Source organism: Homalodisca vitripennis, chromosome 5 (genome assembly GCF_021130785.1).
Source record: "Homalodisca vitripennis isolate AUS2020 chromosome 5, UT_GWSS_2.1, whole genome shotgun sequence".
NCBI lineage: Eukaryota > Metazoa > Arthropoda > Insecta > Hemiptera > Cicadellidae > Homalodisca > Homalodisca vitripennis.
Window position 1 is genome coordinate 60439514 of NC_060211.1, and position 18602 is coordinate 60458115.

Below are 18602 nucleotides of genomic sequence, written 5' to 3' on the forward strand. Positions count from 1 at the left end.
GAATGAGAAAAATAAAAATCTAAATAAATCCAGCCAGGTCCTGTTCATATACATGGGGAACTCATGCACATTAGGATTTTATACTGAACCCAATGAATTAAAAAAAATCAGGCTACAAACAACTATTCACGTAACTTCAGTATGCAAATTCTAAATAAAAACAAGGTGTAATATATGTAATATAAATTGTATGCTGTCATCACGTAATTTCATTTACATTTTTATATTTAGATTCTAGCTTATGGTCGAAGAATGATTCTATAACATCAGCTCCTTAATCTATTGGTTGTATCAAAACTTAATTTAAATGTTTAGTAACCTATTAATTACTATTATATTTGCTGTTACAGAACCAGCTATGGATTCCCATAGGAACGCCTCTGGATGGATGCACGGTTACGAGAATGATACTGAATTGGTTGGCTACGTTCCTTACTCTGAACGACCGGAGACGTACATTGTGCCAGTAGTGTTTGCGATCATCTTCCTAGTGGGAGTGTTGGGGAACAGTACACTGGTCTTCATCTTCGCGCGTCACCGCACCATGAGGAACGTTTCCAACACTTATATATTTAGTCTGGCTCTGGGAGATCTGCTCGTAATCGTTAGTTGTGTGCCATTTACCTCCACTCTGTACACGATAGAGTCATGGCCCTGGGGTGAGCTGATCTGCAAACTGTCCGAAGCGACCAAGGACGTCTCCATCGGCGTATCCGTGTTCACTCTGACCGCCCTCAGTGCCGAGAGGTACTGTGCCATCGTCAACCCCATCAGAAGTCACATCTCCTCCAAGCCGCTCACCATCATCACGGCAGTACTTATCTGGATCATGTCTTTGATACTGGCTCTACCTGCAGCCATATTCTCCAATGTCCAGTCTGTGGACGTGCAAGACAACCATACGATCTTGTACTGCTCGCCCTTCCCGAGTTAATACGGTTCTACGTACGAGAAAGGAATGGTCCTTTTCAAATTCCTTGCTTACTACGCAATTCCTGTGTGCGTGATCGCAGGCTTCTACGTGCTCATGGCCAGGCATCTCAAGCTCAGCACCAGGACCCTACCCGGCGAACACAACCCTTGCAAGAGCCAGTCGAATCAGATCCAGGCGAGGAAGAAAGTCGCCAAAATGGTTCTAGCTTTTGGTATCATATTCATAATGTGTTTTTTGCCTTACCATATATTCATGTTGTGGTTCCATTTCTATACATCTTCACATGACGACTACGACGACTTCTGGCTCGCTTTGCGCATCGTCGGATTCTGCCTCAGTTATATCATCTCTTGCATCAATCCCATCGCTCTGTACTTTGTGAGCAAAGCGTTTCGCAAACACTTCAATCAGTACCTGTTCTGCTGTGTGAGGCCCACCAACGAAATCGGCGAAAATACTCTGAGTCATCTCAACAGCTCGACTTTCCGCAGACACAACTCCATGTTGACCAGTCACTACTCGATCAGCCACAGTGACAAGTCCTGACGATTCGTATGGTGTGTCACCACGCTCGTCCGCAAACGACCGATATTATTTGGTTTACTTTAGCATGTATTGTAGTAATACAACTATCAGCACGTTTTATAGTCTATTAATACAGGTAGTATAAGTGATTGGTAAAAATGAAACTTCTTGGTTTCACTGTATACTTTATCCTTTTTGCCTTGGATATCTACCTTACATAGTAATATATCGCACCACTATAATAAACCTGAAATTAAGCAAATCTTTAATAATTATTATACAGTATATTTTTTTTCTGATTCTTTTAAAATTTATTGAGTAAGTGAATACAAAATTTAGTTTTTTTAATTCCAATTTCTGATTGGAGAAAGTTACCTAGATGGTCCGAGCATGTTGAATGGGATGGTACCGCATGTATTACAAAGTTAATATACGTATTTTGAAGAAAGATTTATAAAACACTACTTAACATAGCAGCAGTTGTCATAATTTTGTTACCATTTTGGTTTAAAGCTACTGAATATTTTGTAACTTACTGTCATACATTGAACGTATACAAAGTAATTAGCTATGAAATCATTATTTAGTGTTTTAATATTGTTTGATAGAATTATTTCAATTGATTATTTTAGTGTTAAAAAACTTAAATTTTTCAAGCAATATATCAAAAACTTATTAAAACCATCACAGTCATATCTTTCTATGTGATAGCATCGTTGAATATAAAAATACCTTCCAAATATATTGAATTGAATTTTTACACATATTTAAGACAACAGGGCATATTTATGGATCCATTTTCGTTAGTAATACGTTTGTTCAAATTATAGTTTAGTTCATATATACACAACAACCCAGACATAAAATTGCAAAAGTCTTTTTAAATGTTAAAAAAGTTCAAACAAAATCTTTGGAGTGACATAAATAATTGTTAAATTACTAAACTTATAAAAATAAGAAATAAACTGTAATCTGCCCATAACATTGAATTGTATTTTCAGAACCACATTTTTAAAACATAAACACAAAAAACATCTGATGGATTAATTATAAAAGGCAAAATTAAATCAATCATATGTATCAATTCTCCCCCCCTAAACTTCACATTTCAATAGCTGGTCAACATGCCTCCTCCAAACACTTCCATCGTCCATTTTAACTTTGTACAGTAGCGAACTTTCTTTTTCCATAATTGTTCCAAAACTCCACTTGTATCTTGAGTTGGTGTAATCTCGAGCCTGTACTCTGTCTCCCACCTGAAATTGTCTGCGTACGATTCGTGTAACTTCTTGTGCATTTTTTGATATCTGGTAGTAATAGGCTCAAGTGAGTTCGAACACTTCTTCCAAACATTAAGTTGTATGAGTTTGAGCCAGTTGTGTTTGGAGATTGTCGAAGTTGCATCAAAAGCCTGTATAATTTTAGCTCAATCTTTCCCCCCTCATCTTCCATTGCCCTCAGTGATTTTTTTACTGTTTGGACATAACGCTCAGCTTGTCCATTAGACGAAGGATGGTAGGGAGCTGTAGTTTTGTGTACAACACCATTAGCAGATAAGAAACTGGCGAAATATTGTAGATGTAAATTGGCTTCCATTGTCTGAAACTAAGACCAAAGGAAGGCCGAATGTAGAAAACATTTTTCTTAGCTCCTTCATACACCATTCTGCTGACGTGTTTTTAGTAGGGATTACTTCAACCCACTTGGTAAAGGCGTCCACAACAATGAAATACCACTGACCTTGTATCGGGCCAGCAAAAATCTATGTGTAATCTCTCCCATGGTCCTTGAGGGGTCAGCCATGGATGATTCGGTTCTTTTGCAGGTTGATTTTGTTTTAGTCGACATTGTTTACATGTACGTACCATTTGCTCAATATCTCTGTCAATACTTTTCCACGTGCAAAAACTTCTAGCAAGGATTTTTCATCTTCTCCATGCCTTGATGTCCCAACATGTAGTTCATTTAACACTGAGTGTTGTAAAGCTTCTGGAATCATTATCCTGTAGCCCTTGAATATGCAACCATTTTGTAGTGTTTTAGTTTCGTTGTCGTGGAAACCAAAAGGTTCGACGACCGTCTCTCCTGTTTCAAGGGCATGTAGTACTGGTTGTAAATATTTATCTTGAGCAGTTGTTCTGGATATAAGCATACTGTCAATCTGCAATGAATCAAGTTTGATTAAGTTGAAAAAGGCTGCAATCGTCCCACAAAGTTTGTAGTGCTATGTTCAGTGTAGGAAAACGAGACAAAAAGTCAAACGTTGGCATGGTCAGAGGTTCTTCTATATTCAATTGAGTAGTCAAAACCTGATAAAAAGTGTGCATAATTGAACAGTCTTGTAGCAGATATTGTTGGAAGGGTTTTGATGGGACTGAATATTGACACTAACGGTTTTATGGTCAGTCACTAAAATGAACTTTCGCCCGTAGCAGTAAGGGAAAAATTTCTTGAGTCCCCAGTAAATACCTGTTGCTTCCTTATCAATTTGACTGTATTTTTGTTCACATTTGGTCAAAGTGCGTGAGGCAAAACTAATTGGCCTCTCACTTCCAATCGCTGTATCGATGATGAAAGACAGGCTCCAAGGCCCACTGGAGACGCATCGGTTGCAAGTACTAATGGGAGTTCTGGATTGTAGTGGACAAGTACATTGTTACTGGTTATTTCCGACTTAACCTTCTGAAAGCTTTCTTCACATTTTGAAGTCCACACATAACGGTTGCCTTTCTTCAGTAAATTATTGAGTGGGTGGAGGATTGTTTGCTAAATCTTTGATGAACTTGTTGTAATAGTTTGCCAGACCGAGAAATGTTCTAAGTTCACTTATGTTTTCCGGTCTTTTGCTGTTCATGATAGACAAGACTTTGTCTTTTGGTTTTGTGAAGTCCTTGAGCATCAATGACATGCCCAAGATATTGGATACTCGTTTGAAAAAACTTGCATTTATCTCGGTTCATCTTTAAGTTATTGTTTCTTAATCGTTCTAGAACTTTACGTAATCTAGCCAATAATTCTTCAGCTGTTTTACCCTGAACGATAATATCGTCAAAGAAACATTGTACACCAGAAAAGTCCCTGCAAGGTTTTGTCCATGAATTGTTGCCAGAGAGATGGTGCTACCTTCACCCCAAACATCAAACGATTTACTTTGTACATACCTTTATGGGTGCTGAGTGTCTGCATGTGTGCACTTTCTTCGTCCATTTTCATGTGGAGGTAAGCATTAGAAATATCCAAGGTACAAAATAATTTTCCTCCGTTCATTTGAGAGAAGATTTCTTCAATCCTGGGTAATGGATGGTTTTCGTCTTTGATCACTTTGTTTAAAGTCACTTTATAGTCAGCACAAATCCGTGTTTGACCGTTCGGCTTGACAACAGGTACGATGGGTGTTCCCCAGTCTGAATGATCTAACTTTTGTTATGATTCCACATTCTTCTAGTCTCGTAAGTTCATTTTCTACTTTAACTTCTTAGGGAAAACGGTACTTGTCTTGGTTTTACAAATATTATTGGCGTCGCGCCATCAGTAAGTCTAAAATGTCCCAGATATTCAGGTATAACACCAATTTTTCCATCAAATAAGTCACTAAATTCACTTAACACAGCTTCCTAGATTTGAAGTCTGACTCGTTGTAAGACTTTTAATCTCTCACCAATCTAATTTAACTTCTCTCAACCAGTCCCTTCCGAATATGGCGTCAACGTTTTGATCAATTAGTAAAGTTTTCCAACAAACTTCTGAGTCTTGTATGTGCATTTAACAAATGTTACTCCTTTCGGTTTTATGGTTTCTCCTGTATAAGTTCGAAGTTCAAATGTTAGTAGAAAATATTTTCTGTGGGATGGCAAGCTTTTTAAACTCGTTGTAAGACATTGTACTAAGAGCTGCACCAGTGTCTAATTCCATGGGTAATGTCCTGCCTTCGATGTTGATGTTAACCATAAAATTTGTCATTAATTTCTGTCACTAATTACATTAATCTCATATCATTCTCACTATTCAAGTCACTTTTGTTTTCAGTTTGATGTTGTCCAGGTTTCATTCGTAAATTGAGATTTACTTTGCAAACAAACACTAGCTATGTGTCCAACTTTTCCACATTTTCGACAAGTTGCATCTATGAATCTGCAGCTATTAGCACGATGGGAGGGTGAACCACAACGATAGCATTTTCCTTTGAGCTTTTCAATGGCTGAATTTGTTGAACGTGGACTAAGTAGAGGTTTTGGCCGAGGTGAGACTCTCTTAGATGTGTTTTCTTCATTTGAATGTCTTTGCTGAACCTGATTTAATTCAATGTGTTCAGTACGGTGTTCGGCTAACAGTCATACTTTCTGCTTTGGCAAGCTCTATAGCCGAAGCTACGTTCACAATGTCCTGATAGTTGTGGTTTCTCGCGGTCTTGGAGTAATTTAGTCCGAATATCTATGTCTTTCAATCCACGAATAAACTGTAAACTTGAGAAATAAGTCTGCAACTGATTTACCGCAACCACAATTGAAGTTACAGTTAATTGTCATCTTCTTGAGAGCCACCGAGAACTCACTAACTGATTCATGTTCTTGTTTGAGTCCGTGAAATAAATTTATGCTGCAAGGCCCACTGGCTTGGTTGCGGGTCGATAAAATCCTTAAGAAGCTGTACTAACTCGTCGTAATCTTTATGTAACACGGGTCGTTGGGAGCACAAAAATATCGTACAGTTGTTGGTGCAGTTGGGGAGTGAGAGCATGTAGCAATGTGTAAACTTTAGTTTATCATCAGCTCTTTGATTCTTTAGTTGTAAAAACACTTCTAATCTTCTCACAAAATTTTGAAATGGTTTCATCAGGGTGGTAGGGATTGAAATTTATATTCCCTGAAGTGTAGTTTGAAACCGTACAAACAGCTTCACTTGGAGATGAAGTAGATGTAATGTTTGTGTCTTTGAGATTGTGTACCATTTCTTGTAATTTTGTTGTAAGGTTTAAATACTCATCCTCCACATTACATCTGTATTCTATTTCAATGTTCTAAATAGTTTTCATCTGTCAAACAATCAATGCCATTCTGAACCTGCTTGTAACGTTCCCAGTATTCAGTCACAGCCTTGATTTTTATATTTAGTTCGGTTTAATGTAGGGTTACCTTCAGCAAGTCTTTTGCCCTTTTGAAAATTGGTCCCTTAATAATAGAATTGGAGCTTTTTTAGTTTTTGTAACTCTTCTTCTTCTTTAGTCCATTTCTCCTTCTTTTTTACCTCGTCGCCACTGTTAAATTACTAAACTTATAAAAATAAGAAATAAACTGTAATCTGCCATAACATTGAATTGTATTTTCAGAACCACATTTTTTAAAACATAAACAAAAAACATCTGATGGATTAATTATAAAAGGCAAAATTAAATCAATCATATGTATCAATAATATTAGTTTTGCAAGGTCGTTGTTGACCAGCTAAACGTTTACAATAATTTCATGCCTGTTGTATATTTCAAAATTCTATCTACAAATATATGCCAATTTAAAACACAGGATTTTAGAAATAAATGCTCAGAATATACAAAAGCTTGGCATTGTATTCCTCTATCCAAATGCCAAGCGTTAGTTTGCTATTCTTGATTTTAAAATTTTCATCCTTTTATTTTTACGCTCGCTTCTGTGATGATCTCCAATAAGCCATCAACATATTTTCCTGTTATTTTTAATTTTGTTTTTGGCGATGGAAAGATTGTGAAGGACATAGGATTATCTGAGAAATTGCCATCGTTCAGTGATACAAGAAAACTTTAATTTGTGATTCATATTAGTATCACTGAACGATGGGAAAATGTCCTGAAAAATTCTTCTTCCTTAACAACTTCTCATATGCAGCTGGAATAGTAGTTAGATATACCTGTTGCAGTCAATTTTATAACCAAAAATACACTAAATTCTCCATATTAAATACGTCTATGTCATATAAACGCCCTTTAGTATTTGTAACCAAAAGGCATAGTTCAAGCACTTATTTAGATTTTCAGTTACCATGATGAAATATTGTTAAGAGATAATCTAAAAAGATATCTCTGAAAATTAGTTTTAAATATAGCATAATTTTCACTAACAGTTAGCATTGTAAGAGCAGATTTTTAACTCAACTTTTTTATTTTTCTCTCCAACCTACCTGTAAGGTCGTTGTGGGTAGAGCACGTGAGAAGACACATCGCCAATAAACAAATATTGTGGAAATATAAAGTCATATGTCTGTTTCACTACTCTATCATCTGCTTTCCTTGTTATTAAAAACCAAAATAAGTGTAAAAAGCTTTGTTAGTGATCTTTTAAATCAAATTAAATTAGATAAAAAAATAAATGCATGTATCGTATTAAGTTATGTCAACGATTACAGTTAAGCTTCGATTCTTTTATAAATTGGGCCATGCTTGTCAAGAGAAATACCATTAATAAATTTTCATTCATCCTGTACAACATTTAAAATGTTTCATTCATGGACAGCTCTTCTCGAGAACATAAGATGTCAATGTACAAACAAAAAAGATGTATTATGCCTGAAATAAGCAAATAATTACACTGTACAAAAAAGCTAATTATGGTAGTTTCCAAAAGTACATCATGGGAAAAATAATAACTCACGGTTGGTTTGTAATCAGTTATAGTTACAAAAGGAATATATTATGTTTCCTATTTGGTTATAAATAATTATAGTCTTGTAGTTTACACGAATTTCAGATTAGTTTAAAGGTAAAATTGTTACAGTTATTTTTATTGCTGTATGAGTTTGCAAAAAACATATTTGTTAGGCAAGACAGTTTTTAGAATCTGTCATATATTAATATATCTGTCTTTATAAGAAAGTTATGTTTCAATAATATTTGAGTCTCGTTTAAGCAAAGGGGTCTGCTTACAAAACTTACAATTTTAGTGACTTTACTTAAAACCGATGCTGCAATTCACAAACATTAAGAGAGGTTCTGTGTTTATTTGAACTTACTATTACATGGAATCAAAGCCATAGGATTTATACTATCTCTTGAAATTGACTGATTTCCGATAGAAATTCAGCAAAATATTCATGTTATTTTCCCCTCTACTTGCTTAATGGAGGAAATCTGAGCTTCGGTAATGACTTTCTACCGAAGCTTGTTCACAGACCGTACATTTTAACATAAATATATATATATATCTAATTCTCATACCTGTCAAACGACGCTTGTTACTACAGAAATGTGTACGTGGTGGGATTTGTCATTTTAATGTTTATTCTAAATGTTTTAATGTTCCATTACTGTCATTGTAGATAGTTTTGTGTACATTGTACTAATTGTGAATTCCATAACTTTCTACCATATATCAATCAATCGTACATTGTTTAGTGTAGTACGTGGTACATACGCTTTAAATTAAACTCTTTCAAACTAATACTTACTACATATTAGTAGTGCATATACGAGAGTATACATCTTATAACCACATTACTTTTATTACAACGACAACTTTTACAAAATTTTAAACTCTTTTTTTAATGAGCGCCACAGTGTCAGATCATCGCATCTTTCTGTCGTAACCTTTGTTAACAGTATCTTCATATTTTATATATTAAATCGATTACTTAAAGAAATATCATAATGATGCGGGCTTGTCTAAACAGTATATTTTATCTGTTAAATGGGCTTAAACCAATAGCTGTACACATTCTTACCAACTTTTCAATCAAATTCTAAGCAATATTATAGGGTGATACATTTTATTACACTCTAGATATTTGTATTCAATTATTGTTTCAAAATATAAGTAAGAGAAAACTTCAATTTATTGACGGATTAGGTTTGATCTGATTCTAAACATTCCTTAATATCATCAAAATTTCAATTACCTTTATTTTAATTTAATTAACAAGTGTTTTTGTTATTAATCATTATTATAATACATTTTATTTCTCCAGTACACTGTGAAAAATAATCTTCAAAATTTTGTTTTCGTACACTAAATATTTTAAATGTAAATTATTTAAATATCGGAAATCCGTGCTATATTTAGATTACGCACGTGAATGATAATACCACTATAACTTTGTAAAAACAGAACAATTACAATTTAAAAAGTATTAAGTTGACTTGTGGATTAACATGGAATATCAATGAGTAATATACAAGGTAAGATGATTAATTAACGAAATATGTTACACTTCCACCAGATATGTTCAACCTGACATGCTCATTCCTACTGAACCACTGACAACATTCACATTCACAATTCTTTCATGATACTTTCAAAGTAAATATTCTATTATAAGTGTCAGTTAATATGTGTTTTTAAGACTGCTGTTATCCTTACTGTTATTGTATGTGTTAATTGATATTTTTGTAATAAATAATAATAAAAACTGCTTGTGTGTCTTAAACGTGCTTCCCTATAGTGTTATATTTAATCAAGTAAGAGTAAATTTTGAGACAGGGTAAATATTTATATGATCATATTGTGGAACATCTGGTATAAGATACGTGCCTCAACGATCGTGACAACTATATAACTTTCATATTCCAATGAGATATCACATAGTTTATTTATTTGATGTTCTATTAAATCCTTATTGATTTGTTCCAAAAACATTTTAAAGAATTAACTAGAATTGTTCTTATTAGATACGACAGTATAAAAACTGCTGATATTTGATAGATCTGCATTATAGAGTAGAGTCGACGCCCGTTTGTCCGCATAACGGAAACTAATATATCAGAGTGTAAATTTTTTATAAGTTTACAACAGCTTATTACTATAACATACTCATGCAGTCATCTTAAACTCTCTAACTAATTTTATATGAAATGATAGGTAGTATTTTAGGTGCCATACGTTTTTTGATACTAGGGGGCAGCCTTTCATGTTACAGTTTTCTCGACCATTCCTTAAGTCCCAGATCAGTTGCAAAATGTGACAGTTTATTATTCAGGTCTTCTTCCATTAAATAGAACGTATCACTGGTTATACTTTCATTACCGATAACCTGCATTTTTTGAAATGGCACTCCAGTTTGGGCTTAAGTGCTCTCAGTTTGCGATTTTTCTTTCTCATAATGACTTATCTCAGACATAAAAAACGTTCTATTTATTTCAGGATTTTAAGTGAGATTTCTTTAAGAAGCTTGTGAGGCAACACATAGAAAAATAATGAAGAATGAAGAAAGGATCAAAATAGTCTACTAAGTTGATTAATTAAACACTAATAGAAAGTTGTTTTAATGTTTTTTGTGTCCTCATAAAGTCACCTTGTTTCTGGAAGTTATATCCACGTCCAAAATCTTTTCATTGCTGTACGGTTATTTTATGTTAATGAATATAAAATTTGACCATAATTAGAAGGCAACATGAAAAACACGCAGACTAAATTAAAGTGAGCTTTCGAGTCGCTCTTAAAAAACTTTAAACTTACCTTTGAACGGGTATATAAAATAATATTATTATAAGACGTATGAGATACGTAGCTCGTGAGGAGGCTTAATATGAAATATCTTTCTTTATAATATAATAGCTGTTGATGTATTTTTATTTTTAAATTTCGACACTTCTATTATTTAATAAGACAGTCAATGATTTGACTGTTAAAACCTTGAGTTTATATACAAAAATTTTTGCACGAGAACAGTGTACACACAAGTGCAATCTCGTAACTAAACAACGCAGTAAGCGTCTTTTGTTCCGGATAAAACAACAATTTTTTTTACATTAATCTATCTTTATTCTTGTTTCAAGTTGGGCTGCAAATTTGATAATAGGCTACAGTGATGAATTCATCAATTGATTTGTTCGGCTGATTCATCCCATTATAGTTAACGTAATGTAAATCACAATCATTTTACAGAATATAATGTTTAAATATTCCTAAAATATTATATAACAACACCGTCACTATTTGAAAACAAAATATGTCGAAATGTCTATCATGAAGTCTATAATGAACAAGCCTCTATTCATGTTTTTATAAAACTTGTTTATAATTTATGCAATAACAACATTTCTACTATATTTATTTGGATATATTTCTGTAAATTAAATTATTATACATGTTAAGAGTCTGTTTGTAATGTAAGAAAACGGAATTAGAAGGGTGACATTGTAGGTAGGATATTATTCATGGCGAGTGATGTAACGTGTTTTAGCAAGCAGAAGTACCTAAGTCAAAGTTTTGATATTCCAGCTGTAAAGGTCTCTGTTCCGTGAAGAGAGATAAACTTACAGAAAAGTATTTACTTTATTAAAATGAGTAACAAAACTAAAACTGTGCATATTTAGTTTAAATCCACTGCACATTCCTATTGCATCGTCTGAAAGCTGAAGCTGACACAGACTTTTCCCAGATACAATAATGTCGGCAACGAAGAAGTTCAAAACGAACTCTTTGAATCATTCCTACATCAGAGACACGTAAACAGCAGAATAAAATCTAATTTTAGGGAAGATTTATTCTTTTTTTTCTCATCATATTCACAATTGAGCGCACGACGTTGCTTAATTCAAGTTCCCAAGCACGGTGGAGGAACCGAGTTTTCTACACATAACGAAGCTATAGTGGGAGTTAATTCAATTTGAAGGTCGTGTTTAGATCCAGTTTACCTTCCTCTTAGGGCAGCGTCTGAAACGAAAGTTCGTTTTAAAATGAAATAAATTAAGTTTTTGTGGCTTTTCCAACGATATTGATTGTACCCTTAAAGCAGTTATCGTAGGAAGGTTGATACAAATTTCAAGATTTGAAATTCAAATAGACTAATTGCACTGCACTACTGTTTCTACAAAAGTAAAAGTAAGTAGCACAACATATAGTAATTACCTTATGCTACATACATTAATCTCAGTCATTACTTTTTTTAGTATTAAACTCAATGAATGTGGATACAAAGTAGTTGCAATTACTAATTAAGAAATAGGCGTAAAGAGTAAAGAAAAAGTAAAGAGGGTGTAGTTGAGATAAACATTAAATGATTGCAGGAATTTACATTTACCTGTTACATTTTAGTAAAAATTATACAAATCATCTTAAAAAAAGAAGATAATATCACCTTTCATAGCATAGTTATTAAACTTATATTATTTCAATGGTGAGTCCCGTATTACTTATTAGTGCCACATTATTGACTTTTTTCCTTTTACGAAAGACATAGTACCTTATCTCCCCTACTATGAAATTTGTAAAATAATATTATTTTTGCTATATTTCTACAAAAAATATCGTTTTAAAAATTTCTTCTTATTACAAAAGGATTATTTGCTAGTTAAAATGAAAGAATATAAACATATAAAGCTCCTGGTAAGGATAGAATATTTTGAAGGTTTTAAAACCATTTGTAACGACCGATGAAATGACATGGATTTTTTACTACGAAATTAGTTTGGAATAGGAAGTTTTAAAGATGGGTATACACACTTAAGCCGGGTTTTTTTTTAACTATTACAATTATTATATATAAATATATGTTAGTTGTTTTAATTTTATTTCCGGACGTACTAAAAAACATGCCATAAAATTGAGTAGGAAAGAGAAAATGTACAGCAGTAAAAGTTTTATATCACTCATAAACATTTACAGAATAATTTTGATTCAAATGCTTATTAATATAGTAACAACTAATGCTAAAAGTTTATTATTTTGGTAAATGTGATTTGAATTGTATCAAATCTCATTATAAATATCAAGACAACCACTTACTATAAATTATAAAATGCTTGCGGTTATAGTATAATTAAGGCTATATTTTTGGCTGGTAAGATGAACAAACCATAACACATTTGTTCTAGTATTATTAAACGATCCTAGAAGTCGTTTATGGATTTTGATACCATCTGAACATGCTAATACCGCGGCTAAAAAATTAAAAGGCCTTTATTAAATATCAGTTTAGTTTTGAGCTTCGGGAAGTAAAGAAGGCATGTCACTTCAGGTCAACTCTGTGGATCTCTGGCACTCGTGAAAGAGGAGAGAATTTATAATTCGGAAAATGCACTATGGATAATGTAACCAGAATCAACTTTCGAAAAAAAAAAAAAAAAAAAAAGAATCCCAATAGACTGATTTAAATATTTTTAGTAATTATGTATGGGTAGTTAAGTTAGTGTTTCCATGTAAACTTAAAAAAACGTGATTTCAGATTTCATTCACGTGAAACTGGCGCGAGTGTCTACTATAAACTAACATATGTCTGTTACATTTATATTGTGAAATACAATTATCCATGTGTTTATAACCTTTTTATCATCTTTCAAAAATCAATCTTGTTCAACCATAAACTCTCAAGTCAACACGTGACTACTGGCCAGTGTAGAGTGGATGTTACCATTATTACTGAAGTTTTATATTATATAAGCCACTGAGATTTATATCCTACACCACCCCACGTGTCTCATAACAGGCTTCGCTCAGTTTTTCGTACAGCCAAATATATAGGACAGATTTTTATTATGTCACTGGTTCATTTTTATTAATTTATTTACAAAAGTATTTATTCTGGAATGTTCTTGTTGCCATCCTGGTTATCTATAAGGCCAATTCAAAACTTTCTCTAAGGGTCAGCCACTTCCCATTATAGATTTAGTGCAAACAGTTGGAATTATCGAACTTAGTGTTACCTGCAGACTACCCGCCTCACAGAAAATATCTATTTTTAGCAAACACAGTTTGTGAAATATTTTATTTTACTGTCTGGTCTCTCATATACCTTATTGTTTTTTATAATTAGTTACATATTATTCTATAACACTGTGTAGCGTTTTTTAAAGCTACATTTGTTGATGTTTTTTATGAAATGTTGGTAAAGAAATATTGGGATTTAATTTTAATTAAATTGTGAAAAGTTTGGATAGATACGAATATGCAATCCTTTGGCAAGTTAGTGCTGGTAACTTTAAATTATTAGGAAGGCGGTTCACTGCCTTGTATCGATGAGAACTTGTCTTGTGTACTGCAGCTACGTCAGATCGGAGAGGGCTATTGTTTCTGAAGTTGGATACGGCTGGGTCAATGAGAGAACGCCGCGGATGTCAATCAGAAGGGGTGGAAGGGGAGCTATAAAAAACTGCCAGCTCATAATTTTCGGCCCTTTTTGGTAGTTATTGTGAGATTAGTTGATGACAGTGCGCGCCGCGTTTCAAAATTTTTTTCCGTGAGGAATTTTGAGGTAAGCACCAAATTTATTGAACGTTATATTGAATCCAGATCTGATATTAAATTAGTTTTGTTGTCTTTTTTATAGGAAAAATTTAATTTATAGAAACTACAGAGTAATCTGTATAACTGATTCTTGATGAACAATAAAGCACAATAGAAGGTAACTAGTTACATTTTGTTCAAACTTGCAAGAAAAGTGAATTAAAATTGAACTTAGTTAATAACTTGATTGAATTTTGTACATTTATTAATCTATTTATATTTAAATGGAACTGTTTTATTTTGAACTTTAATATTGGAAATTAATTGAACTTTAATAATTGTTTGAGAGAGTTGTATCGGAATTGCAAAGACTTGAAAGTTAAGGTAAAACTATGGAAAGAGAAGTTTGATTTTTTAATTCTGAGTGAACTTAGATAGTAGTGAAAATGTTTATTTTATTTATTTACAAGTGATATTTGATTTTTATCTCAACACTTTATTATTTATTTTCAGGGGAGAGCTCTGATTTTTAGTTTAAGATATATTTGACTAAAAATTTTCATTTCTTGGCAAAGGACATTTTTAATATTAATAAGCGGTTTGAAACTTTTTGTGGAAAATAGAGAGCGGTAAAAATCTAAAGCATTGACATTTTTAATTTGCCGCTTTAAAATAAATTCATTATTTTTATTTAGAACTATGACTTTAGTTAGACAAACAACATAATATTTAATAGTTAAAAATTTTTTTTTTTAATTTTACTGAATATTCACTCGGAGCCTACTAATCAAAAAATATTTTATATCGTCTTGGATGTCTGATTGATAATTTTATTCAAAATTTTCTGGAATATTAATATGTACAATCCAAGTCGTTATACATTGTATTAAGTAATTGTTCTATAAGTTTTAAAATGTTGACTGCTAAACCTTCTACCTTCCTTATACAACAGATCCAATGTTCGTCCTAAAACTGCTAAAAATGAACTTTATTACGATTATACTTTGGAATTTGGGCTAAATTATAATATTTAATAACTTAAGATGTAAGATATATGTTCAAATATATAATAAAATGTAAATTTTATTGTAATACAAATTAGAAGCTGTCTTATATATATAGTTACATGTTGTTTTAAAACACTGTAATAATAATGTTTTATAAGTTTGCTTGTGTTGACTGCTGTCTGCTAACAATTCTACCTTCCTGATACATCAAAGACATTATTCGTCATAAAACTGCTTAAAAATGACAATGAATAATACAATTAATAACTTAAACCGCGTTTTTGTAACATAACATATCCAAACATAGAGATATAATCTGTTTTATAACAACAAAATATAACAAACATAGCATAAATTTGATCAAGCTAACTGCTAAACATCATATTTTCTTGAACCGTTGGATATTTATTTCGCGCTTTATTGGCTTGAAATCAGACATTAAATCAAAAAGTACAATCTTATATGTTTAAATATCTAACCATATGAAAATATTAAGCTGTCTTTTATAAATAGTTACACATTATTGTGAAACGTTTCAATACCCAATTGTTCACAAGATACATAATGTTAACTGCTAAACATTCTACCTTCCTGATACAGTGGATATTTAATTCGCCCTTTATCGGCTTGAAATCTGACATTTATTAAAAAATACTATCTAACATATTCAAATGTAATAATATGTAAATTTTAACGTAAATAAAAATTTTAACCAGCCTTTTTAAATTAAATACCTACACGTTATTCTAATATACTGTATTACCTAGTTGTTCATAAGATTGATAATGTTAACTGCTAAACATTCTACTTTCCTGATACATTGGATATTTATTTTGTACTTTATCGGCTTAGAATCAGACATTTCTTACATAAACGATATCTAATATGTTAAAATATGTAATAAATTAAACCTATATGGTCACTCGGCAGTATGACCATCTAAAACTTTCTGAGATCGATTCGTTCTTGGTAGGAAGGTTTCTCATTTTACATGTTATTCAAATATACTGTATTACCTAATTTTTCGTAAGATTGATAATATTAATTGCTAAAAATTCTACCTTCCTGATACAGTGGATATTTATTTCGCTGTTTATCGGCTTGAAATTAGACATTTATTACAAAAGTACTATGAAATATATCCAAATGTGTAATCATTTGTATATTTTAATGTAATACCAATTACAGGATTTCTTTTATTAATAGTTACATGTTATCCTATAACACGTTATTATGTAATTTTCCATAGGTTTGATAATGTAGACTGCTAAACATTCTGCCTCCCTGATACTGCAGAGACATTTTTCGCCCTTTAACTGCTTAAAAATGCCCTTTATTACGATTATACTTTGCAATTTAGGATAAGTTATAATAACTTTATACACAATTCTGTGAAAGAAAATATCTAAAAATAGATAAATAATCAGTTATAGAACAAAATTAAATTAAAAAGTACCATACATTTGATCAAGCTTACTGCTAAAAACCATACTTTCCTGATACAGTGCATAAGTCTTTCACCCTTTATTGACTTGAATTCAGACATTTATTAAAATAATACTATCTAACATGTTCAAAAATGTAATAATATGTAAATATTAACGTTATTAAAAATTTTAACCTGACTTTACTTAACAATAAATAGTTACATGTTATTCTAATATACTGTATTACATAATGTTTCATAAGATTGATAGTGTTAACTGCTAAAACACCTTCCTGATACGGTGGATAATTATTTCGCACTTTATTGGCTTGAAAATCGAAATTATTTACAAAAATACTATCTAATATGTTTACAAATGTAATAATTTTGAAATTTTAATGTAATACAAATTTAAAGCTATCTTTTATTAATAATTAAATGTTATTCTAATATACTGTAAAACCTAAATTGTCATAATTGTGGTTATGTTTACTGCTAAACATTATACTTTCCTGATAAATCAGAGATATTTTTCACCCTTTAACTGTTTAAAATGCACTTTATTACGATTATACTTTTTAATGTAAGCTAAATCCTAAAATTTAATAACTTAATACACAATTTTGTGAAATAAATCATTCAAACATAGAGATATAATCCGTTATAGAACAAAATAAAATTAAAAAATACTATAAATGTTATCAAGCTAACTGCTAAACATTCTGCCTTCTTGATACAGTGGATATTTATTTTGCCCTTTATCGGCTTGAAATTATACATTTATTCTTTTTTTTATAAGATTGATAATGTTAACTGCTAAACATTATACCTTTGATACAGTGGATATTTATTTCGCCCTTTATCGGCTTGAAATGTGACATTTATTCAAAAAATACTTTGTAATATTTTCAAATATGTAACACATTGTATATTTTAATGTAATATAATTTAAAAGCTGTCTTTTATTAATATTTAAGTGTTATTCTAATATACTGTAATACCTAAATTGTCATAATTTTCTTTATGATGACTGCTAAGCTTTCTACTTTCCTGATATAGCAGAGATATTTTTCACCCTTTAACTGTTTAAAATGCCCTTTATTACGATTAAATTTTTAATGTAGGCTAAATCATAAAACTTAATAACTTATACACAATTTTGTGAAATAATGTATTTTAACATAGAGATATAATCAATTATAGAACAAAATAAAATTATAAATACTATAAATTTAATCAATCTAACTGCTAAATATTCTGCCTTCCTGATACAGTGGATATTTATTTCGCATTTTATCGGCTTGAAATCAAACCTAAACACTATCTAATATGTTCAAATATGTAATAATTTGTACATATTAATGTAATGTAAATTATAAGCTATCTTTTATTAATAGTTATTATTAGTTATTATTATTTTTTTTACATGTTATTCTAATATACTGCAATATCTAAATTTTCATAATTTTGGCTATGTTGACTGCAAAACATTCTACTTTCCTGATATAGCAGAAACATTTTTCGCCCTTTAACTGTATAAAACTGCACTTTATTACGATTACACTTTTTAATTTAAGCTAAATTAT

At 31.6% G+C, this 18602-nt stretch overlaps 1 pseudogene; it reads left to right on the forward strand.

The window, feature by feature from the left end:
• Positions 1-383: 383 nt before the first annotated feature.
• On the forward strand, positions 384-1480 carry LOC124363849 (annotated as a pseudogene).
• Positions 1481-18602: the final 17122 nt, after the last annotated feature.